At 49.1% G+C, this 25,453-nt stretch overlaps 1 pseudogene; it reads right to left on the bottom strand.

Annotated features, from left to right (window-relative positions):
* The window catches only part of LOC139826691 (dynein axonemal heavy chain 9-like), a 115,704-nt pseudogene that overhangs the window by 24,679 nt on the left and 65,572 nt on the right, over nucleotides 1-25,453 (bottom strand).

Below are 25,453 nucleotides of genomic sequence, written 5' to 3'. Positions count from 1 at the left end.
TGCACTTTGGCCACTCTCCATCTTCATGGCTGAGTCTGCCAGGTTATATGGGGGAGTCTATCGCTGTCATCATTGTAAGACTTTACCCAGTAAGACTTGACGTTACGGCCAGGTCTGTGTAACACAAAAAAAAAGAGAAAGAAGCCCTGGCCAGCACCGCTACACACAGGGAAATGCTTGTAGCTGGAACACCTGGAGGTCAATGGATGTGGCTAAAGACATCAGTGCAGTCCCTGGTTGTGGAGGCTGCCCTGGGAGTTCAGAAAGGCTTACTGTGGGCACAATAAGCCACTATACGGGGACATTAAAGCACCACAGGGACTGGGAGGGACAGCAGCCACTGAAAATGTTGGACCTTGGTGTCCCCATGCTGTAGATTTCTCTGATTTCACAACTATACCTGAATTTTCTTTTTTTTTTCTGAGGTGCTGCAACACATTTCTTTCTGCTTGTGAAGAAAGGAGAAGGACACCTTGTGCAAACAGGGATGTTTTCAGTTTTATTCCTTTCCAGAGTCTGAGCAGGGACTCGCCCTTCAGTGTCCCACTCAGTGCAGTGATGCTGACAGAGAAACTGCTCATATGGAAAAGCTGTTTCACCTCAAAGGGGACAGTGTCCTGATGAAGGACACAGTGTCCTCCTGATGAAGGACACCAACTTCTTGAAATCCAAGTTGTTCATGAGATGGGAAAAACGCCATCATCCCGCTCAAACTCCATCATTTCCTTCCTGCCCCTCCAAGCAGGATACAAGGCATGCGGGAGACACTGAAGGAATTTACTGGCCTGTGTTCCAGAAACTTTCTTAGAAATTCAGCAAATACACACGCTCCCTCAAAAAGAATCATTTGTTACTTCCATCACTGGAAATTTGAATTAGATCAATTATAACAGCACGAGGGGCCAATGCCAGACAGGGTGATCTGTCACCATCCTGCTCTTCCATATCTAAGAAAAAAAGATGACTCCATATTTCATAAACTCTTTGAAAATGAATAGAGAGTGAAGGGAACATCAAATTATCTTCCACCTCCACAGACAGAAGTAAAGACATGCTTTGAAAACAAGTTTATTAATGCTGGTTTCAAGCTATGTTCCTAGATGGGAGCACAGGTTTTCTCAATGAATAGGCAGGTAGGAGCTAGAAAATTGTACGAGTGGGGCTGAAGAACACAGAGGAAAGTTGAAAATACCCAATGGATGGAGGATCAGGCTTGTGTGACGTGACAAAAACATGACAAAAACAACCTGTACACAACTACAGGTCATCAGGCCCTGCCTCTGATGGGGAAGGAAGGCAAGGGTTCATTGGCCATCGCATCTCCCGAGCAGAATGGCGTGAAGTTACTGAGGTTGTGATTTTTACAACATTTCTGATGAGAATCCTTTTGCCAGCAGCTAAAATACTTGAAAATCATTTCAACGATATTTTACAATGTTGATTTGTAACTTCTGTGCTCACTAGCCTGCGCATAGATATAAGCACAGGCACCTGTTCTCTATAGTGAACCATCCACCATCCCCTCAGTCCCTCCCTCATACAAAATCCTGGTGGAAGGACTGGATACGACTTTGGAACTCTCCTCCTGCTCTCTCCTGCTCCTTTTCCACCTCCAAATCACTCCACAACAGGCACCTCACAGATGAGCTAATTACCACATCTTGCTTTAATTAGAAATAATAGTCAAATACGGTTTCTTGAACAAGCATTAACTGAATGTCCACACCAGGGGTTTATCATCGGAGCCCAGCGCTGACTCTGAGCCTTGGGCTGGGATGTTGTTGGGTCTGGCCAGCTCAGAGGGCTGGCAGGGGACATCAGGCCTGTCTGCACCCCACAGATGTGTTGGGAAGCACTGCTCCTCTCTGCAGTCCCATAGAGTCTCTGGAGCTTTTTACTGTCTTCACAATGGCGTCATTCAACACGCAACAAGACAGAATCACAGAATCCCAGCCTGGTGGGGCTGAAGGGACCTCTGCAGACCCCCCAGTCCAAGCCCTGCTCACGCAGGGTCACAGAGCAGATCACACAGGTGGGTCCAGGCGGGTTTCAATGTCTCACAGAAGGAGACTCCACACCCGCTCTGGGCAGCCTGGGCCAGGCTCTGGCACCTCCCAGCAAACAAGTTTCTGCTCGTGTTCAGATGGAGCCTCCTGTGTTTCAGTCTGTGCCCGTTGCCCCTCACCCTGGCGCTGGGCACCACTGAACAGAGTCTGGTCCATCCTCTGACACCCACCCTGAGATATTGATCCATTGATCAGATCCCTCTCAGCTTCTCCAGCTCAACAGCCCCAACTCTCACTGAGTCTTTCCTCATCAGAAAGATGCTCCAGACCCCTCAGCATCTTTGTCTCCCTCTGGTAATTCCTTGTCCTTCTTAAATTGGGGATCCCAAAGTTTTCAGGGCAAGTTCTGCTTTTTATTCCCTTCCGCTCCACCTCAGCCCCAGGAGTCACCCACCTTCAGGTCAGGGATCCCGTACCCTTTCCTCAGCGTGATCTGGAAAAGCTCCAGGGAGCTGGTGAAGGCCGCCAGCCTGGTCAGGCTCTGCTTCCCGCTTCCACCCACGCCGACCAGGAGAGCGTTCCCTCGGGGGGACTCCAGGATCCGGTTGATGCGGCAACTAAATTGAAGCATATAAAATCTGTCATTAATAAGAGTATTTTTCTTATTCTCTGCCCACTGCTTTTCAATATATATTTTAATCACTAGGAAACCGTAGTCTGAATGGGATGAAAAATGTCAATCTAAGAGCCATGTCAGCAATCAATCCCCATCTCTGCTGAGGCCCAAACAAAGGACGTAGCTGATTAAAAAAATAGTTTGGTGGCGATTCAAACTGTGTCCAATATTTTTCCACCTGCCAAGTCCTGCTGGATAGAAATATTTTAAGGTGAAGGCCTGGATGTCTTTGCAGGGAGGACAAGGGAAAAAACACATTACATGGACATGCAAATAGTGAGAACAGAATTCATGGCTCTGGTGCACCTCTCCAGTGAAGGTTCCTCTTCACAAAGCATTTTGGGTTCATGTTCAGGTGAAGGGTCCTGCTATGCATTAAAGCATATTCATATACATCTGGAATAGCATAATACCTGTCTGGAAAATACAGTCCAACATTATTTATCCAAGCCACCATTAAGAGTGAGATTTTGTCACACTTAAAATGAACTTGCTATTGTTTTTCAGGTCTGTTCACTTGTCCTTGAGAGTTGCACAGTGAGCTCTGCCCCCAGTCTATTCTCTTTAAGCAATTGCTGACATCCCCACGTTAAAATCCCAAGTGAGGGAGGTTTAGAGGATCCTACCTGTGAAAACCTCACTGTCAGGTGTCTGAAATGCAAGCACCATTCCCCTCTTGACATCACTGCCTTTATTCAACTCACTTAACTGAGTATTTTCCTAGACTAATCTAATTAATTTTTCAAATAAGACTGCAAGAAATACTGTACTGCTTTATTACAACTCAAGCGTCTTATGATCTATGTGCAGACTCCCACAGATTGTGAAATTAAACCCAGAATAGCAATCCAGCTTGTGTGGAGAGCTGGAACGTTCCTGCTTTTCATTCTCTAGCTGGCTGTCCCCAAAAGCAAGGGCACGGGGTGTGCGTTGGGAATGGGCACCATGAGCCCCGGGTCAGGAGGTGACTGACCCATATCCCCCACCTCCCCACATACATTAACTCCCTTACTTTTTTTTCCCAACAGAAACTTCACAACAAATTCAAGATGTCATCCATAAGCTGTTGGAGATGGAATAATTTGTGTGTTTCAGCAAAACGCAATTTCCAAATGCGCTGAATCGAAATCACTCAGCTCCAGTGAAAATCATGCTGAATACTCAAACCTCGCCTTCCCGATTACTCACAATATTAACTGGAGGGATACTGACAGGTTTTGTTGAAAATCCCAATTTATGTAAAGTGCAAAAGAAGCACAAGATTAAAATTACTGTCACCTTTCTGCAAGCAGAAACACCAATGGACATCAGGTTGCATATGACTCATTAATACAAAGAAGTAAATGCCCAAACTATAAGGGAAGCCATGCCCCAGCACAGCCAGCACGCTGCACCGCAAAAGGAACAGATTGCTGAGCTCTTAGAACAGAACTGGTTAAACAGCTAGTTAAAAGGAGTAGAAATTTATATATATATCTATGTATTTTTTTAATTTGCATGAGAGTAACTGCATTAGGTTACCAGGTCCAGCAAACCTGAAATCACCCACACAAGCGTGCAGCAGGACAGCGGCTTCCTTCTAGCTTAGTCACAAACCTGCTCTTCATGATACAATGTTTCCAGGCAAAATCAGTTAAAAATATGATTTACAGGGGAGGTTCATCTTCAGAAATTATCTGAGGCCAGGTCTGCATTTCAGCCCCCAAAAATCAGACCACACCTGGAATATTGTGTCCAGTTGTGGCCCCTCCGTTCCAGAAGGACAGGGAACTGCTGCAGAGAGTCCAGCGCAGCCACCAAGATGCTGAAGGGAGTGGAGCATCTCCCGTGTGAGGAAAGGCTGAGGGAGCTGGGGCTCTGGAGCTGGACAAGAGGAGACTGAGGGGGGACTCATTCATGTTTACAGATATCTAAAGGGTGAGTGTCAGGAGGATGGAGCCAGGCTCTTCTCGGTGACAACCAGTGACAGGACAAGAGGCAATGGGTACAAACTGGAACACAGGAGGTTCCACTTAAATTTGAGAAGAAACTTCTTCATGGTGAGGGTGTCAGAGCCTGGCCCAGGCTGCCCAGGGAGGTTGTGGAGTCTCCTTCTCTGCAGACATTCAAACCCGCCTGGACCCCTTCCTGTGGAACCTCAGCTGGGTGTTCCTGCTCCATGGGGGGATTGCACTGGAGGAGCTTTCCAGGTCCCTTCAACCCCTGACATTCTGGGATTCTCTGATTCTGTGGAATTCCCAACAAGCATTTAAATCATGTGTAAGAGCTGGAGGTACGTGTCACAATCCATACCACAGGCATGTAAATAGCTTCATAATGATCAACGGAGGCTCGCTATTTTCATATAGTCCCACGTGTCCAGTTTCCACAGGGAATCCAGCTGGACCTCCAGGCATCGGAATGCAAGCAGGCTTTCCAAAGGATCCAGGCAATTTAAGTGCCTCAGTCCATTCAAACTAGCAGCCTGAATTCACGTAATCTCACATTATATACATTTGAAAATCCCACTGAGAATTGTGTAAACGTGCCTCTAACCCAGTTGTGAAAGCGTTTAGGGACATCCTGGTGTAACTAGTTCTGTGGCTGGCTGTCAAGTGAAGACAAAAAGCACTTGATCAATGTCATGTACAATAAACGTCTGTGCCGTATGCAGAGCATCAAGGGCCAAAGATGTAACAGCAACCAGACTTCAAACGACCAGCAGCATGCTGACCCTCCATCCGACAGCCCCGCATCCTCACAGTGTCAAAAGATCCCCCCAGCAGCAGCTGGAGAAGCAGGGCAGTATTTGTGCAGGACACACCACGTGGGCAGATGAAGCTTCTGCACACCTCCAGCTCCTTCTGCTCTAATAATGGATACCGACATCCTCCAGAAACCTCCATGGAAACAATCTGCATGGATAAAAGCTACAATGAGAGCATAAAGACAGAAAACTCCCTTACACGTGGCACATGGCGTCCTCAAACAGCACCAGGCTCATGGCAGCGTTGACTTCGTTGTAGCTGTCCAAGGCTTCCACAAGGATCTTGTTCAGCTCCTCCCAGGTCGGAACTGGCCTGTAGCTGGGTTCTCCAACGCCTTTAGCGAAATGGCAATAAATGTTCATTCGCTTGGTCTGCTCTAAAGTTTCCTCAATGTCCTGTCAAATTTAAAAATAATTTTTAAAAAAGGTATATAAGAAGTAAAGGAGAAAACACTGCAGCTCTATGTCATCTTTCCAAGTGAAGCACAGTGTTCCAAAAAATGTCCATATAGCTGCACCTGTGTGTTGAAAAAGGGGAAAGAGCGACAAAAGGGAAGGAAAGGGAAAGGATAAAGCCCCAATACTTGCTCTGGACCTTTTGTAAATCACAAGAACTCATCACCTTAAGAAAATGTGAGCACAAGAAAAGCCCCACAGCAACAGCTACAGCATGACACTGTTGCATGGACAATGATTAACAGCCAGAGGAAAAAGCACTGTCTGCGTTACTGTGATATTTGCAGGACTCCAATGGCAACACTGCCGGGTGATGACAGGACTGAAGCAAAGCAGGTCTAGAGCTTCCATTAGGAAGATATTTTGGAAAAAAAGGAAAGCACTAGGGATTTGTGCCTGCATCTCACTTTACTCCCACCAAGACTGGGGATCTGACTCTTTTGCTTTTGCCACAAGACTCAAGACATTTAAATAAAATAATTTAATTAATTCACAGAGCCGAAATCTCCTCTCCCCGGTGCCCTTAGGGAGAGCATCGTTCACCCAAATACCAACATTGGCAGCCCAGGAAGCAGTTGACAGAGATTTTGCTCCTGGTGTCCCACCAAGAGCATCACACTCCCTGCAAGTGAGAGACTGGCAGACCTTGGGTCAAACTTCTCTTGCCCAAGGAACCTTTTTCCTGTAAGCACGTACGTTATTATCAGAGTTATGAACCTCAACACTTACGTCATATAATTTCTTCACCGTCTCCAGCTGGATTTTATCAAAGGTACCATAATCCTTTTCTTCAACCATCTTATCCCGGTAGACTCGGTTTGACTCGTGCAGGTAGAGTTTCACCAGGTCTTGGGGGTGCTGCAGACATTCCGGGGTAGAGAACAGAAGGCCCTGTGGGGTGCAGAGACCAGCAGTAAACCCCACCTTGACCTGAAGGGCCTGATGTCTCCCCAGCATCCAGGCTGAATGGGGCTGAATCACTCAAAATGCAGAGTTACTGTAACAACCTGCAAATAAACTTCTGAAGAAGCCCCTGGAGAACGTGCCCTTCGTTACCTCCAATTTCCCAAAGCAATTGTATATATTACACCAATTTTAATAGCCAAAGTGCATCCCCCGCGCAGCCTGATCTCCAAGAGTGCGTAGGGTCAGACACCAGCCTGACGGGCGGGTTTCTGCATCCCAACACCACAGCACGGCTGCTTTGTCAAGAAGAAGATAGTTTGGACATCTTAGCGGTGATGATTTTTTTCTAAAATCAATTAATTTTAATTAGGTGCATTCTGGCTGCAGGAAATATTAGTTTCTGTCTGCTTATCACAGCATGTTTACCATGAACTCTATTAAAATGCATAAAAGAATTATATTTCAAAGAGGTGTCACCTATTACTAAGCCTATTAACAGCACCCAGGGTTTTCAATGGCATGTATTAAACAGACAGTTTTTATTCCTAACATCTAATTATTTACACACAAAACATAAAATGTATTAAAAGCAATGTAAAGCAGGCCATCTCAGCTCGATGGATCATGGCTCAAATCATTTGGGTTTCACATTTGTCATTACAGCTGTCAAGCTGTTATTTTATTTATTTCAGAGAAAAGATAGTGAGAAGAGCTGATGACTCAAAGAGAATAAGGTGAAACCCATCAGGTCCTAAAAAAAAGTCACTCTAAAGACACTCCAAGCCACAAAAGTTGTGTTCTTGATGCAAGCAAATGTAAGGCTCAGAGGGAAGAAAATCCACGTTTCACAAATCTGTAAGCAGTTTATTAACTTAACACCTGAACATCTCCCCTTCCTTCACTTTACAGACCCGACTCTCCCGACTCCTCTCAGCAGAGCTACCAGGCTCTGCCACGGCAACCAGCTGCGTCCCCAGAGAGCGACGGGGACGCTCTAGATATGGAAGAAATTGCTGCCCCTGAGGGTGGTGAGAGCCTGGCCCAGGTTGGCCAGAGAGGTGGTGGATGAACCATCCCTGGAGACCAGGCAAGAAAAGTAAATAACTTTTTCTTTGCAGTCTAAATAACATTTAAAATTATACTAACTAGTGCAGCATAGCGACCCCTTTCTAGCTGTCCTGCACTGCTGGATGAAGCACCTGCTCTCCTTTCTCCTGACGTTCTTCTTGGGGAGCCTGGAGCTGCCTCAGCAGCGGTGACATGAAAACAATGACAAACACAACAACAGCGTGTGGGCCACAAACTCAAGAGTCCTATTTAAAGTGCCAATTTTTAAATCTGCTCTGGTATCAGGGAGGGTTGACGAGAGGCTCCAGTCACCCCCTTGGCACTGCATAGAATCACAGAATCATTTCAGCTGGAAGAGACCCTCACGAGCATCGAGTCCAACCATACCCTAATTCTAGCATGAAACCATGTCCCTAAGCACCTTGTTTAAACACCTTTCAAACCCCTCCGGGGATGATGACTCCACCACTGCCCTGGGCAGCCTGTTCCATAGCACCGTGGTTGCCATGTGCGATAGAGCAGCTGCTGGCACCTGGATCTCTGTTAGGAAGAAAAATAGCAGAGATGGGAAGAGAGAAGGAGGGGGAAGCTGTGAAACCAGACTGGCTCAGGTAACCACACGCCAGCCAAACCCAAGGTAAAGCTGTGCCAAACAACCGTGCCAGACCAAGGCACAAAACAAACTCTTGCTGACCCTGCGCCCATCTCGCCGCCGTCATTCCCAACTCAGCCACAATGTCAGCACGTAACACACAAGGTGCATTTCGGTGCTTCAAGCCTGAAGTTTGCAGGGCTCTTTAGTGAGCTCAACCAAGGGTGAACATGAAAATCCCTCCCCATGCAAAGGAGTGAGGAGTTCACTGGCAGCGGAGCCGACGTGGAGCAGCAGGACACGCCGGAGCCCCCGCTGCTGTCTGGCTGTCAGGAGGAGAGAGCCTGCTCTTCCCCAGCTGCCACAGATCTTAATGTGACATGCTGCTTCAAAATCTTGTTAGAAATAGGAATAAAAAGCAAAATACAACCCTGCTGGGTCTGTGATTATTATTTTACAGAGATGACAGATATAATTTAGAGCATAATACCATGGTAACCCTTTCAGATGGAAAGAAAGACAGCAGCAGGGCTTTCTCTGGTGGGAGCCAGCAGGGAATGTATTTTTAAAAAGCATAATCCACAACTCTGTCACTGCAGAGACCTGTCTGCTTTAATCAAGGGTAAATTGCTTGGAGCGTACCAATCAATTTAACTCTGCAGTGCATGGTGGGACCCAGAGGCACGAAAAGGTGCTGTAGAAGTGCAAGACAAAGTAGTGTCGGACTTGAACCACAGACGGGACCCACTACAGAGCGAAAGTAACAGATAATACCTTCTGATGAGCCCAAAGGATTACAAAGGACTGAAGGGTGACCTTGCCCCTGCAGCAGTAACATCAGAAACAGTAAATTATATACTCACAACAACCAGGAGCCAGGCTGCCGTTCCTGCAGACCTTGCCTAACCCTGCTCCAGCCCCTTCTTGCCTGTCATCCCTGACTGTGGTTTCCAGCCCCTCCTCATATTTCCAGTGAAACGTGACAGCAAATTAAAGTTAGATTATTACAAATTATTACGGTACTTGCTGAGCCTTCTGTAGTCATTTAAAACCAGCCACGAGCCCAGGGGGCTGAAGATGGTCATAGATTTTGAGGTTCCTTGTTATTCTTTTTAAAAATCAGGAAGCAGCATCCTTCAGCCCAGACCCTGGTGTGTTCCCAGGTCAGCAGTGACCCGAATGTGTTTGTGTACTCAGCAGAGGAACCATGCCCAGTGCTGGCTTCCCCTCTTCATCCCCCTTCTTCACCCACAGCCCTTCTGCCAGTCGCCACCTCCCTGGAGACTCATGTTCCCCTTTGGGAGCCAAAGCCCCCACAACACACACATTACCCTGGTGTCACATAGGACCGACCAGCTTATCTCTACTTGAGGGCCTGAACCAAAGTTTCACCCTTGGCCAGCTGACGCCAGACAAGCAGCAGCACTGAGTACAATGCTGAGGCATTTAATGCTGTCCAGCTGAAGGTGAAGTCCAGAGACAAAATCAAATTAGAACAGTGGATGAAAATCATTGTTCTGCAAGGATACATGGAATTTCTCACAGCCTTCCCAAGTCAACACAACTAGATGGTTTGGTAGGGGTCTGGAGCATCTTTCTGATGAGGAAAGACTCAGTGAGAGTTGGGGCTGTTAAGCTGGAGAAGAGAAGCTGAGAGGGATCTGATCAATGGATCAATATCTCAGGGTGGGTGTCAGAGGATGGACCAGACTCTGTTCAGTGGTGCCCAACGCCAGGGTGAGGGGCAACGGGCACAGACTGAAACACAGGAGGCTCCATCTGAACATGAGCAGAAACTTGTTTGCTGGGAGGTGCCAGAGCCTGGCCCAGGCTGCCCAGAGCGGGTGTGGAGTCTCCTTCTCTGAGACATTGAAACCCGCCTGGACCCACCTGTGTGATCTGCTCTGTGACCCTGCGTGAGCAGGGCTTGGACTGGGGGATCTCCAGAGGTCCCTCCAACTCAACCAGGCTGGGATTATGTGGGATTCTGTAATGCTGAGGCATTTAGTGTTTTCCAGCTGAAGGTGATGTCCAGAGACAAAAATCAAATGAGAACAGTGGATGAAAATCATTGTTCTGTAGGGATACGTGGAATTTCCCACAGCCTTCCCAAGTCAACACAACTAGATGGTTCATCTCAGGAGAAACCTATTGTACAGCCAGGGCAGCCTGGAAAACAACATGGCTCAAGCAGTTCAGACAGGAACCCACACAACAGAAGAAGACACCTGTGTCCTTGAACAGCCGCTGGAACCCAGGCTGGATATCCTGACATGTTTCAAAAAGCATTAGAGACCCACACTTGGGCAACAGAGTGAAACCACACCTGTGTCCCTGATGGGGCGCTGGACACCCTTCTGGCCTCCACAGCCTCGGATGAACCTGGATATCCTCACCTACCTGAATCTGAGCACCTTGAACTGGAGCCTAATCCCACCTTAGATCTGCAAAGTGCTGATGTCTGACAAGAGGACAGTCACCTTGGACTCCTTTCACCTCCAGTGAATGAGGTGCTTCAGAAACACAGTTCCTCTGAGCTCTTCTCCGTGTTTGTCCATGAGGAAGAGCTGATGCACTACAGACAGAAATGCCCATTTTTCTCTGCTGGGGGAGAGGACGCGACTCGCCAGGCAAAAGGGAATCCCACTGAAGATACTCAGACCCCCAGAGACGATCATTCCAATCAGTCAGGACAAACATGAACAGTGCTTGACAAAGTCAATCCACTGCTGCCTGCCGAGCCTCCTACCCCTGGGTGTATAGGTTGCTCTTTTCCCTTTGGTTTCACCAATACCTGACAAATCTCTCTGGTATTTTGCCATCATTTGTAGTGAACACCTGGAGTCACCTTCAGCTGAACCCTCGCTCCAAGCAACGCAGACATCAGCCTGACCAGCTGGAGCCAGCTGGCAATGGGTCTTGGGTGCAGAAGGGAAAACATGAGAGCAGTAAGGACCTGTACCTGTTGAAAGGAATTATTGCTGACTTGATTTGGGGCCGTCTTCCTTGTTCTGTGCAACACTCACATGCGTACAATGTCCAAATTCATTAGCTGCAGCAATTAAGATACAAGTTCTTGGAGTGTTTTGTAATGAGGTAATTAGCACAGGACTCCTTGTCATAAGAGCTGTCAGGCAGTTTTGACAAAGGGAATCAAGCTGGGCTTCTAAGGTTGGTAGGTGCAGTATTAATATATAATATATTATGTATATAACAGTATGTATATAATAGTGAGATAACAACAGAGCCACTGGACAGGCTGCAAATGGAGCCATTTTAAGGACCTGTGCAGAGCCAGCAGTATCACAGCACAGCGGCAGCAAGTCCAGGGGCTGACCCCTCCACAGCTGCAATTTCTACGTGCTTTGTGCCTTTAACAGTTGTCATTGGCTGCTTGTATAACTACAGAACAGTCGGTAAAACAACAATCTCCCAATGCCCTTCACACACACAGCTATTGTGCAGGCGGTGTTTGATTGCTTGTCTGGGATTAAAAGGAATTTGAAAAAGGCAACATGCACCGAGCTACATCCACCAGTTCTCCATCTGCCCACAAGCTAAGGAAACTCACATGTCCCTAACCAGGAAAAGGGGGTTGTTTATTCCTTTATCTTTTTTTTTTTTTCCCAGTTAGCATCATATCAAGGGTCATGGGCCATGGTAGACTGGAAGGTGGGTGGAGAACTGGCTGGCCCAGCAGGCTCCGAGGTCTCACTGGAGCTCCAGTGTTCCGCAGGGGCTGGTACCGGGGCAGTGGGTGTCTCCATGCGGGAGCCAGCAGTGCTCTCCCAGCAGGGCTGCAGCTGGCACTGACCACGCAGAACGCAAAGGGAAGGACCTTGACAGGCAGACAAAAGCTGTGTGAGGTTCAATCCACTTTTGGGGCCCCCAGGACAAGAAAGACATTGACATACTGGAACGAGTTCAACGGAGGCCACCAAGGTCATAAAATGGTGGAGGACAGGACATGCAAGGAAAGGCTGAGAGAAATCGGTTTGTTACAGCTCGGGGAAAAGGTGAAGGGGAATTTTAATTCTGTTTCTATCCCTGGAGACATCCCAGGCCAGGCTGGATGGGGCTCTGAGCAACCTGAGCTGGTGAAGATGTCCCTGCTCATGGTAGGGGTGGCACTGGGGGAGCTGGGAAGGTCCCTCCAACCCAAACTGTTCTGTGATTCTTTGACTCTGTCTACAACTACCTAATAGGGAGTTATAGAGAAGACTGAGCCAATTTTTTTTGGAGGTGTATAGCAAAAGGACAAGAGGTAACAAACTGCAGGAAGGGAAATTCCAACTGAAATAAAAATATATCAGCTTCACCGTGGAGTGGGTTTAGTGGTGTGACAAGGGTCGGAGAGGTTATGGGAACTCCAGTCATGGAAACATTCAAAACTTGGCTGATCAGCCTGACCTGACTTTGAAGCCAGCACTGCACAAGAAGGGTTTGGACAAGAGAGTGTGAGCTAAATTATGAGTTTATGAAGATTGAATGAAAGTAACACATGGAAATGCATTCCCGGAGTCCAGAGCTTCTTTCACACTCAATTTCAGGAAGAAAATTGTGTTCCCGTAGGGACAAACAGGATATCAGGAGATCTCAAAAACTCAAGAATATTTAATGTGAAGGAATAATCAAGAATGAATCCAAAAGGTAAGGAAGGATTTCAAGAAAAATTGGACCACTATTTAAATAAACATTATGAAGCCCAGGAGCCAGACTCCCCCACTCCTGAAGCCACGTGATAAACAAAACAACACCTGAGCTCAGTCGCTGCTCCTGCCCCAGCATCCAGACCTGGCAGGACATTTCCTAATATCCCACAACCTGAGCACCTTTCAAGCAGGTTACAGTTAAAATTAAAGCTTCCCATGGAAATGCTGCTTTTCTCTCTCTGCCTTTCAAAGCACAGATTAACTAGAAGTCAGGAGTTAACACGACCCACATCTAACATCAAAAGCTGCTGATGTTTAGCTGAGCATAAGTGACAGGTCTGATTCTTTCTTGGCACAAAAGAGTTATTAACTTTTTCAAGGCCCTGTTTTTGCATTTCCCACTACGTCATTACTTCAGTGCTTGTGTGATGGACCAGACCACAAGGCACCAAACTTTCAGTACGTACTTAGGAGAACAGGTGTTAAGAAGGACAGCAACAAGTTACAAACCGGGGTTCTACAAGAGTTTATGGTGTTCCAAACCTCTCGATTTGGCTGCTGAGAACCTTCTCAAATTTTACTAATCAGCCTTAAACTCTGAAAGGCTCTTTGAGCAGTAATATCTACTGCTTCAAAGTATGAGATTTCAGGGGAAAAAAAAGTCTCTCCGTTGTTGGAAGAAAATATTTCTAAATCTGAACAACTTCCCCTTGGTACAGAACTGGCTCTGGTGGAAATTCAGTTTTAGCAATTAAGTCAAAGCTGGGTTTGATTCAATTATCACCTTTTTAAATGCCACCCTTCATGCACATACTGAGCATCTGACCATCAAGAAGCTAAGAGGACATGCCAGTACAGGCCAACAAGCTAAGCTGGATCTAACTTCAGGGCCAGTAACCCACTAACTATCCACCACCTGCTTCAGTACAATAAAATAATTTGCCTGTGTGGTGGAACAGTGCCATTAATCCCCACATTTACACGTGTGGAACTGAGGCTCCCAAAGATGAGCGCAGCTCCATCGCACTCACCATCAGTCATTTAAGTGCTGAAGTCGGAAGCCCAAAGCTCCCTTCAGCTGGTCCCTTCTACAGCCAGAGGGCGTTTCAACCCACCCCAAACCTGCACATCCATCTGGAACTACTCATCCCTCCCCGCTGACCACAAGAGGCTGGAAAGTAACTAAGCTTCTCAAAGCCATGGGCAATGGTTCTGGAATCCATCCAAAACTAACAAGGAATTAAGGAACGGCCTAAGGTCACCCACTTTACTCAGGGCACACATGTGCTGTGTCATTTTTAGGTAGGAGACTGCATTCTGCCCACCAGAGCTAGAGGAACACAGCTCCGCAGCCTCTTGTAGCATCGGGACAAGCTTCAAGTCCCACAGGACAGCAACTGCACTTACTTGGAAGATATTGGAGAAGTCTCTCAAGTTGAAAATGTAGTGGAACTTGATGGCTGTTGGAAGGAATGTAGCGGCTACTTTCTGGTGCAGTCCCAGGGCAAGGGCAATCAGCTGCTGAGCTGATTTTTGCACAGCCCCCGAGAAATTTCCACTTGTCAGGTGCTGCGTTAAAATGGTGCTATAGATCCTGGACAAGGCATCCTGCCCAGGGATGGACAGCGCGAAGACACAGAAGTGACGCTGAGGGAGAGAAAGGAAGGCATGGAAAGGTCAGAGAGGTAGAAAAACACCTTTCAAGCAAAATGCCCTTGGGGATTTGCTGTGATAATCTCATCTAGGCTCCCTTTCCCATGAAATGCTGGACCAGATGATCTTTTGAGGTCCCTTCCAACCTGGGTTGTTCTATGATTCTCTGATTTGCAGTCCACCTGAACAAGGTTATTTCCCTCTCCCAGTTTGCCAGCAGAGCTCAGGTGGGAAGTGACATCACTCTGCTCACTAAACCAGGGATTTTCAACTGCATCTCACCAATGCTGCACTGGAAGTGCAGTCCACTGAAGAGCCAAAGGGCTCTGAAGGTCCCACCGACCTCTGACAAAGCCCAGTCACTGTCTCTATTAAGAGCAGCCCCTGGAAGGTGCCATCTCCCAGAGGACCTCTTTACTAATTTGGAACTTGCAAAGTTGCCCATGGGACACTTCATTTTAACTCCACACCTTGCTGAAGAGGAGCCAGGGTCCAAGCTGACTCTGGTCATTAGGTTTCTCCATGATGAAATGAATTTTGCTCACTGCTACCCAGTCCCTCCATCGGTTGGCAGCTCCCAAAAATCAAAGTCTAATGTTTAAGATCTCTTCCCAAATCTTCTGTTATCAGCAGCGCTTGAACTGCTTTTTGTTTGGCTTGGGGTTTTTTTGTTCGGTTAGGTTTTTGGGGGGATTTGGTTGGTTGGTTGGTTTTGGTGTTCTTTGTTTTGTTGGTTTTGTTTGGTTGCTTGGTTTGGGGTTTGTTGGGGTTTTTGTTGTTGTTGTGTTTTGGTGTGGCTTGGGTTTTTTTTTAGTTTTGTCTGTTTTCTTCGTTTGGGTTTCTCCCCCACACCTCTTTTTACTGACAGCTGCAGCAGACAATTCTGGAAAGCAGGCGGCGTTAATGCACCATGCTTCAGAGCTAAATACGAGCTAAATGAAGGCAAAATCTGCCTGTATGGACCAGAAGGTTGTCCTGAAAGTAGGTGTTAAGCTGGCTGGCAACTTTTGACTTCCTCCTCTGACGGAGCTGCAGAATGCGAGGAAAAACAAACAAGGGAATAAGGGACCCAGTTCGGTGCTTCACTATTAGGAATCACAGTCACTCGACAGATTCGTGCCATTTGTACTGATAAAACAACAGCAGGATCTGCCAGTGGTTGTCCTCTAACCTCACGTTTAAATGATCCACCCCAAAATAAACCCAGCGATGCACCTGCCGTTGTGCAGGGCTTTACCTGCAGCCGAGGGTTGATGGTGAAGCTCCCCGCCGTCGGGTTCACGCACGACACATACTGCACGTTCGTGATCTCCTTCAGCGACAGCTTGGTCCGGTCGTACCTTCGGGCAAAACACAAGCAGCAGCACAGTGACCACGGCCACTGCCTCTCTCAGTACGTGTCCCTGGGCTGCCAGAGGCCGCTTGTCTTCAGGGGGTCAAATTCTGCGTCTTGCCAAGATGAGGCCCAGGCCCAGGTTGCCGGCCTATCTGTACACGGCCTGGCACATGCGAGTCCTGCTCCTGGTGGAAATCCTTCAGCTTCAACAACCTGTAGCTAATATTTCTATCAGTAATAAGCACTGAGCAAAGCCCCTGGGCCATACTCTTCACTTGCATGGAAATGGCAGAAAACAGCAGGAGTGTCTCTGGTTTGATCCCAACCCGGGACAGGGTGTGAGAGACTACAAGGGTGACTCTCAAACACTCTGGCAAACCCAGCCCTGCAACACCCAGTCATGGGAGACGGGCCATCGTGAGCAGGTGAATGGTGATTTACATGTCAAGGCCGAGGTGACAGCCACAGACAAAGGCTGGGTGACACAGGCAGTGCTGTGTTGAAGGACACGCAGCCTGTGCGCTGACAGGCCCGACACGGTGTCAAGGCCCAGGCTGAGAGACCCTCCGGGCCTCCCCCATCTTCCACAATCACCCCCAGTGACGCCTGCACAAAAGCCCAGGTGATCCCGAGGGCTATAAACCCTATAAAAGCTGTGCCAGCACGGGCAGGGTGCCACCCTGGGGACCCTTCCACCCACCGGGCTGACCACGGGAACCGAACCACACACCACAGGGTGCTGAACCCTGACTACAGACCCAAGCATTCCTGCATAGGAACTGGACCTGAGACTACAAACCCCTCAAACACACCACGGAGCCCTAAGGGTGGTGAGACCTTTCCTTTCCCTTTCCTTTTCCTTCCCTTCCCATTTCCTTCCCCCTTCCTTTCCCCTTCTTTTCTTCCTCTCTCTTTCCTTCCTATATTCCTATTTCTTTGCCTTCCTTTTTGTGAGTAATACAGTAACATAAGGTTTAGAGCCCCACTTGTGCCACAAAACTCTTTCATGTGAATCTTTTCGCTGCTAAACTGTTTATCGATTGAGCTTAAGTAACATAAATCCTTCTGCCACTGAGTCATTTGCCAATTGGACCAAGCTACAAAAAATAAAGGTCTTTTGTTTGTGGACCTTCAGGATTGTATGTACTTTTTTCCAACCCAGGGGACTGACAAATCTCAGTCACACTTCCCCCAACCATAGCGCCAGGTGGGACATGACAAGGGTCAGCAGGCTGCTGCTGCCGGGGGAGGACAGGGAGTCCTGGGCTCCCTGGTTTAAGAAGGACAAGGAATTACTGGAGAGAGTCCAGCGGTGGCTACAGAGATGCTAAGGGATCTGGAGCACCTTTCTTGTGACAAGAAACTGAGAGAGCTGGGGCTGTTGAGCTGGAGAAGAGAAGCTGAGAGGGATCTGATCAATGGATCAATATCTCAGGGTGGGTGTCAGAGGATGGACCAGACTCTGTTCAGTGGTGCCCAGCACCAGGGTGAGGGGCAACGGGCACAGACTGAAACACAGGAGGCTCCATCTGAACATGAGCAGAAACTTGTTTGCTGGGAGGTGCCAGAGCCTGGCCCAGGCTGCCCAGAGCGGGTGTGGAGGAATTGAAAACCATTCCAGTGGTTAAAATTCAGACAGTCAAGAAAACACACCTTCAATGAAAATAAAGAAATAATGGGAAGGGTTATTAGAATGGAGTCGTGAGACAGGTAAACTGAGCCTTGGCAGCTAGGAAGTGTCAGGTAGTCTGTAAACCCTGCCGTACCCAACCAACGGGGAACTGGGGAGGGAATTTGCAGTTGGGATTAGGGGTGGATATAAGCAGTGGCTTTTTGCCCTGTTTTGTGTGCCTACCTTTAGGTGGAACACCCGACCTTGCAAAATCGTTAATAAAATATGCTGTGCTGAGAGATCCTACCTGAGCCTATTATATTGGTGAGATGATAACTTCCTGCATGCAATACAGTGCCCAGTGGGCACTGCTGAGCACATGGGCAGAAGGCCTCGATGTGTCTGGGAGGGGACCCATGGCATGCTGCATCCGCCCGCACCTCGCTGCATCCCCTGCACGTTGCTGCATCCGCCCGCACCTCGCTGCATCCCCTGTACGTTGCTGCATCCCCCCGCACCTCGCTGCATCCCCTGTACGTTGCTGCATCCGCCCGCACCTCGCTGCATCCCCTGTACGTTGCTGCATCCCACCGCACCTCGCTGCATCCCCTGTACGTTGCTGCATCCCCCCGCACCTCGCTGCATCCCCTGTACGTTGCTGCATCCCCCCGCACCTCGCTGCATCCCCTGTACGTTGCTGCATCCCCCCGCACCTCGCTGCATCCCCTGTACGTTGCTGCATCCGCCCGCACCTCGCTGCATCCCCTGTACGTTGCTGCATCCGCCCGCACCTCGCTGCATCCCCTGTACGTTGCTGCATCCGCCCGCACCTCGCTGCATCCCCTGTACGTTGCTGCATCCCACCGCACCTCGCTGCATCCCCTGTACGTTGCTGCATCCCACCGCACCTCGCTGCATCCCCTGTACGTTGCTGCATCCCACCGCACCTCGCTGCATCCCCTGTACGTTGCTGCATCCCACCGCACCTCGCTGCATCCCCTGTACGTTGCTGCATCCGCCCGCACCTCGCTGCATCCCCTGTACGTTGCTGCATCCCACCGCACCTCGCTGCATCCCCTGTACGTTGCTGCATCCCACCGCACCTCGCTGCATCCCCTGTACGTTGCTGCATCCCACCGCACCTCGCTGCATCCCCTGTACATTGCTGCATCCCACCGCACCTCGCTGCATCCCCCATGCCTCACTCCATCCCCCACACCTCGTTGCATCCCTCTGCGCCTCACTGCATCCCCCTACTCCTCGCTGCAGCCCCTTGTGCCTCCAACGCTCCCTCGCAGCTCCCTCACCCTCTATCTGCCTGACTTCCCTGACACCCACAGCCCAAGATTTCTGCCTCCGCTCCACTGTCTCTGTTCCTCGGAAGCTTTTGGCAGAGCTCAGGCATGCACACAGCTGAGGAGAGTGGAAATTGCAATGCGTCCCTGCCCTGTATTCCCTGTGGAGAGATGCAAATATTCATGTCCCACACAGAGCTGCTGGCTAAAGTGTAAAACACACCAATCTCCTTCCAAAACAGTCACTGCTTTTCCTTCAAATCACCTCTGCCTAGATAATGGTTGTTTGCTGCTGCCTGACAGAAGACAACGTTAGGTGCTCACAGCAGGGGGGTTCACCCCAGCTGAGGCCAAATCCACAGCCGCCTCTGCTCTCAGCGTCGCGGGGCAGCAAGGCCGAGCATCGCGCTCCCCTCGCAGGCTTTGCACTGGGACCACAGTCACAAGCCACAGCAAGAGCAGAGCAAAGCTCCTCTCAACCCAGCTATGAGTAAGCAATCAAGCGGTATTAAAGAAGCGATGGACAACGTCCTCGGACACACGGTGTGAACTGTGGGGTTGTCCTGTGCAGGGACAGGAGCTGGACTCGATGATCCTTGCGGGTCCCTTCCAGCTCAGGACGTTTTGTGATTCTAAGTGAATTTGTTTGCTGGGGACAGGGGAAGCCCTGAGGGTGCTCAACTCTCAGTTCACCCAGAGCCTCCCAACCAGCTCTAGCCCAGCAGTATGCAATGGGAAGAGGGACCCACGCTTTGAGATTCTCTCAAACCCACTCCCCAGCACTGGAGCTGAACAAAAAGGTCTCCGACAACCAAGCCCAAGCAGGCTCCTACCAGTGGCCGTAGTCCAGGTGCTGCCGGATCAGCGTATGGGGCTGCACTGTCCCGTAAGCGTCCACCTCGGGCATGTTGAGATCATCAATGAAGTACACGAGCTTCTTGGTACCTGGAGGGCCATAATTCCTACCAGCCTTTTTCTCCAGAGGTTTCTCAAGCATACCTGTAGGGAGGCAGAGGTGCAAAGCTCATCTACTGGGAGAGCAACTGCTGCAAAATAAAAATGATTTCTCAGCCCAGCTCAATGCTGTGCTGTGTGTAGCTACAGCGGCCCCTCAAGGAGCTGAGATGTCCCCCAGCTGCAGCTGTATGAGGAGCAGCTGAGGGGCCTGGGGGGTTCAGCTGGAGAACAGGAGCTGAGGGGAGACCTTCTGATCTCTGAACTGCCTGAAAGGAGCTTGGAGCCAGGGGGGGTCGGGCTCTGCTCCCCAGGAACAAGCGCCAGGAGCAGAGGAAATGGTCTCAAGTTGCGCCAGGGGAGGCTGAGGCTGGATCTGGGGAACAATTTCTTCCCCAAAGGGCTGTGGGGCATTGGAACAGGCTGCCCAGGGCAGTGCTGGAGTCACCAGCCCTGGAGGGTTGGACAGACGTGGAGATGAGGTTCTCAGGGACTAGAGTGCTAGAGCTGGGTTACGGTTGGACTCGATGATCCTGAAGGTCTCTTCCAACCAAACTGATTCTATGATTCTACAGTGCAGCTGGGAGCCCTGCAGGGACCCTTGGTCAGCACTTTGGTTTGACTTAAATCAGAAAGCTCTCAACTCTTCCTTCCAAACAAAAATACAACAAACTTCGTCTGCTACAAAACATGTCTACCTCAGAGCAAACAAGAGCTTTTCATGCAAGATAAAGCCTTTTGAATCTCTTCTGCATAATTTTTTAAACGAAATCTTGCTTGCAGAGGTGGCTGTGCCAGAGCAGTGAGCATCCCCTGCTGCCTGCCCCGGCGATGCGGCAACTGCAGCGTGGCCAGGGCAGCAGGCACTGGGCGCTGCGATGGAGAAAGGGAGATGGATGCTGTGGGCACAGAAGCCCACGAGCAAAGCTGCTGGTTTTGTGAATATATGCATCTTTTACCCTGTTAGACAAAAATAGGCGATCTCAGGGCCAAATTCCTGGACATCTTCAGAACAACCAACATGACACTTTTATTTAAATGCATCAAATAATCATAAGTTCCCTGATCTTCTCACCAGCGTTACCCAACCCTCCAGATAATGTGACAAGACTTAATTCCAACACGAGCTGTCAAATTACCACCTAGTTTCAAGTAGGGTCACGCACACGCAAAGGAAAGCACGGAGAGAACAGTTTCGCATTTCAAAGCCTTGGAAGACTTTAATTTGTTTTAGCAGAAGGCTGGGGTCATATGTTGCTCTAGCTCATAAAACGTGGGGAATATTTATAATCCTGGGCTGATATTTAATAAAAATCACCCCACGTCGCTGCACATCATGTTCTATAGGTTATTGATTCCTCTGATTGCAGCCCAGGCAACCTTTACTGTCTCAGTAAGTGGAAAAGCAAACGGAAGCAACGCTCCTCTGCCCAGACCCCGGGTGGGTTTTCTGCCCTGTGCTTACTCGAAGAATTTGTTTCATTAGCAGTTTTGGGTTGGCAACAGACCTATAAGGTGCTATAAAGCAGCACACGGTAAGTAGCAATTCTTTGTAATTAGGGAAGACTGGCAAATGTAAACGGGACTGGGAGTTTTTTTAAGCCATTTATTATCACGTGCAAAAGTTGTTAAGGAAGATTTATATTCCGTTGGTTTGTTTCAGATCACAGACCTTTCAAAACGCTGGGTTTTCCTGCTTGGGTGCACTGCAGACAGCTCGCCTTGCTCACCACTCAAAACGCAGCTGATTTCTTGTCACAGACAGCTGCTGCACAAAGGAATGGATTGTGCTACGAAAAATGATGAATCTTTCCTCAGCGGAGCCTCTCTCCCCGTTCAATAAAACCACAATATTTGAAATTTCTGGTAGCAAGTTAAATTAAGTGTTTCAAATAAGCATTTAATTTAAATTTAATTAGTCCCTAATTAACATATAAAATCAGCCCTTTTTGAGGTTAAACAAGTACGCAAGAGATTCATCACACTGAAATGCAATTACTGGGGATCAAGTGACATGTTCGTGGAAGTGGTATTTTAATTCAAAGCCGTATCTCACAATAATAATAAGGGGCGGTGTGTCTGTGTGAGATCCTGACACATACTCAAACCAGCACCTCAAAGAAACAGTCTGGACACCTCGTACCTTCTGGTTGGTGAGCAAGGGAGAGGGAAAAAAAGAACCCAAACAAAAAAAACCACAAGATTTATTGCAATTTCTCTGAATGACAGAAGTCAGGGCTACATCTGATGGAGGGGCAGAGGCCCAAGAGGGCACGAAGCAGAGCGAGGCCCAGGGCAAATGCCACAGAATGTGGTATTTAGTCACAATAAACTACAGAAAATCCCCAAACTGGCCCCAGGTTCAGGCAGAGAGAGTGTTGGGCTCCTTTTAACCCCTGTGCACATGGCGCTTCTGGAAGCCACAGGATGCAGGGATGGGTTGAACAACAACTCCGCTTCCCCTAAGGGCTGCATCTTATACATCTCTGCAGCAACAGGCACCTTGTCTAAGGAACTACTGGAACTCAGGTTAGGATCTTTTTTAAGTAAGAAAAAATCCAAAATTACTTTGTGCCCATGTTTTACAAATTTAAAGATGTGCCTGCTGGGGAAAAGAATAAAGCAGCCAAGTGACAAACTACACAAAAAGGGACAAATTAACTCTAAAAAATGAGCAGCAGGGATCCAGGCCAAGCAGTATAAATCATGCTTCTCAATGCAAATCTCACCACCACATCTTCATCCACACACAAGACAACTTGCTCCTCTGTGCAGGGGAAGAAAATCACTGACTCAGCCCACAGCTCATGACCAGGGACACGGTGCCAGGTCTGCCTGTACAAATAACACCTGCACACACTCGCCCATCAGCTGGAGACAAACGGCTGCACATTCACAGAATCACAGGATCCCAGGCTGGTTGGGCTGAAGGGACCTCTGCAGATCCCCCAGTCCAAGCCCTGCTCACGCAGGGTCCCAGAGCAGATCACACAGGTGGGTCCAGGCGGGTTTCAATGTCTCACAGAAGGAGACTCCACACCCGCTCTGGGCAGCCTGGGCCAGGCTCTGGCACCTCCCAGCAAACAAGTTTCTGCTCATGTTCAGATGGAGCCTCCTGTGTTTCAGTCTGTGCCCGCTGTCCCTCACCCTGGCGTTGGGCACCACTGAACAGACTCTGGTCCATCCTCTGACAGCCACCCTGAGATATTGATCCCATTGATCAGATCCCTCTCAGCTTCTCTTCTCCAGCTCAACAGCCCCAGAGCTCTCAGTCTCTCCCCATAAGAAAGAATCTCTAGGTCCCTCAGCATCTTTGTCCCCCACCCAGGCAGCTGGACAGAGAGACAGACAGACAGACAGACAGACAGACAGCCAGACAGCTCAGCCCATTTAGCAGCTCAAGGGCATTTTGCAGAGACCCCAACACAGGGAAAAAAGCAAAGGGGCACCTGGGAGGGAGGAGGGAGACTGCAGCCATCACACACTAGCAAGACCCAAAACCCTTCAGACCTGCCCCAGAAAGCTGCCGTGACTCCACGACACAGCCCCAGGTGACACAGCGTGGGCTGAGCCTGTGCTGTCACCTCTGCGAGTGGATCAGTCCCACAGGGCAACTTTAAACTCTGACACCTTCCTTAAAACATCTGCAGTGTCGGGAGCCCAGCAGAGCACAGACAGGGGCTGTGATGCTCATGGCCGTGAGCGTGTTCGCCCCAGGGCCACCTGGCCAGGAAAAACCCACATGGTGAAGGTTAAAACCTTGGTCTCACTGGTGCTGGTCCTGTAGAGGGAGTAAAGGGATTTCAGGACACTTGGGTCAGACCAAACTCCATAAAGGAAGTTATTTTGGTTTACAGTGACCCACAGCTGTTGTTCAACTCAAAACAAGCAAGGTTGTTTCATTCCTGATTAATAAATACATGTAGAAAATTATCCTCTCTCTTTAGGTCAACTGAAAGTGAAAATACCATTCCAAAATGAGTCACTTTTCAACAATTCCCTCTTTCTCTTCATCTGTGAAAAGACTACACAGCAGAACTGACCTTATCCTGGTCTCAAACTTCATCTTTCACTGATGTGCCAAAATCCTCATCAAAGATATTCTCATGGGCTTCCCCAGGTCAGAGCCTCCCAGGGTCAGCAGCCGTGTCCCCTGGGGCGGTGGGATGTGGCACCCGCTCCGTGGGAGCACACGGGGCTGCATCAGGATGCGGGGGACAGCCCAGGAACCAGCAGCACCTGCACATCCCCATTAGCACTGTCCTCACTGACAACTGGGATGCAATTCCCATCATTGCACTCTGAGGACAGCTTAGATCCCAGCCAAGCAACCCATTCTATTCAGCACGGGCTTAAATTCAAGCGTATTAAAGACACACCTCAAGTCAAGTACGAGCTGTGTGCTGTAGAGAACAGCAGCAGATTTAAGTGTGTGCTTTGCACAGCCCTGAACCAGAGTCGTGGTGTTCAGAATTCAATCCCTCATGTTGGGAAATGCCATTTTCCATAAAACCAGGAGTCTGCGGACCAGTGAGTTTCACAGTGGGATTTAAGAGTCAGTGGGTGCCAGTGCAGTGCCCACAGTGCACACCCAGCTCCAAACCCCGACGGACACCCCAGGAATTTGGTGACCTGCCAGGCAGAAGTCCCACATCTCAGCCATTGTCTTACCTTGCAGCATGGCAGAGGTGGTGTAGTAGTTAAACGGGACCTTCTTCACCACATAGGCGTCTGTATCCAGTGAGCAGAGCTTGTCCCCCACCAGCACAGACTTCCCCGTGCCGGCGTTGCCCACCAGCATCACGGGGCGCCGGCGCTCCAGGAGCCTGTCCATGAAGTACCGCACACGGACCGTCTCGGTGGTGGGCACCAGGCAAGCCTGAGAGGGGCAAAACGAGCAGGTAAGTGTACCCATCTGTGGCACCACCCCACTGCCATGTTCTGAGGAGACATCAAACTGGGAGAGCCAGGAATGAGTGCGGTGACCTGAGTTTCTAGATGGCGCTAGGAAGGGAACAATACACTGCTACCAACCATTCAAGTCAAACTATCTGTACAGACGAAACAATGACAGCGGGATGCTGAGAGCAACATCTGGATCTCCCCGCAAACACACATTTTGCTAAAATGGTAACAATTTTTACAAGTCATCTGCTCACTGTGGCACCTCTAAAAGGAAAGAAAGGCATAGCTGGCAAACGCAATTCACTACCTGCAGCAACTCTCATTTTTCGTCCAAATCACATAAACAACCCTATTTTCAGCCACGCAGAATGACGAGATGGTGTCTCAGGGACTTTGTCACTACGTTGTCCCACATCCTGCTTCTCTCTGCAGGCCAAACGCACCTCCATCCCGCACCCTGGGCACACCAGCCCTGGCTCATAGGTGTCTCTGAGCCTGCGCCTCATGTACATCACTCAGCTCTGGAAGATGGATGGAGGATGAGTCTTCACAGTCAAAGTACAGTAAAGAAAGATGGGTAATTGAGTTGTACTTCA

Source organism: Patagioenas fasciata, unplaced genomic scaffold (genome assembly GCF_037038585.1).
Source record: "Patagioenas fasciata isolate bPatFas1 unplaced genomic scaffold, bPatFas1.hap1 Unplaced_1, whole genome shotgun sequence".
In the NCBI taxonomy this organism is placed as follows: Eukaryota; Metazoa; Chordata; class Aves; order Columbiformes; family Columbidae; genus Patagioenas; species Patagioenas fasciata.
The sequence above is the reverse complement of the archived record's forward strand: the minus strand, read 5'-3'. Positions and strand labels throughout refer to the sequence as shown.